Source organism: Scylla paramamosain, chromosome 17, assembly GCF_035594125.1.
Source record: "Scylla paramamosain isolate STU-SP2022 chromosome 17, ASM3559412v1, whole genome shotgun sequence".
NCBI classification, from domain to species: domain Eukaryota; kingdom Metazoa; phylum Arthropoda; class Malacostraca; order Decapoda; family Portunidae; genus Scylla; species Scylla paramamosain.
In genome coordinates this window covers 23,719,798-23,720,213 of record NC_087167.1, presented here as the reverse complement: position 1 = coordinate 23,720,213, position 416 = coordinate 23,719,798, and positions in this window count along the sequence as shown.

Here is a 416-nt window from a genome sequence, read left to right as displayed (position 1 = left end):
TTTATACTGGCAGCAGTATACTGGCCGCCTGTTTACTTGGAGGAGGTATACTTGGTAACAGCCTTGGTGCCTTCAGAAACAGCGTGTTTTGCCAGTTCACCAGGCAGAAGAAGACGGACAGCGGTCTGGATTTCCCGGCTGGTGATGGTGGAGCGCTTGTTATAGTGTGCCAGGCGGGATGCCTCGGCAGCGATGCGCTCGAAAATGTCATTCACGAACGAGTTCATGATTGACATGGCCTTGGAGGACACGCCAGTGTCTGGGTGGACTTGCTTGAGCACCTTGTAGATGTAGATGGAGTAGCTCTCCTTCCTCCTGCGCTTCTTCTTCTTGTCGCCCTTGGCAATGGCCTTCTGTGCCTTGCCAGCTTTCTTGGCAGCCTTTCCTGATGCTTTGGGAGGCATAGTGTCGCCGTA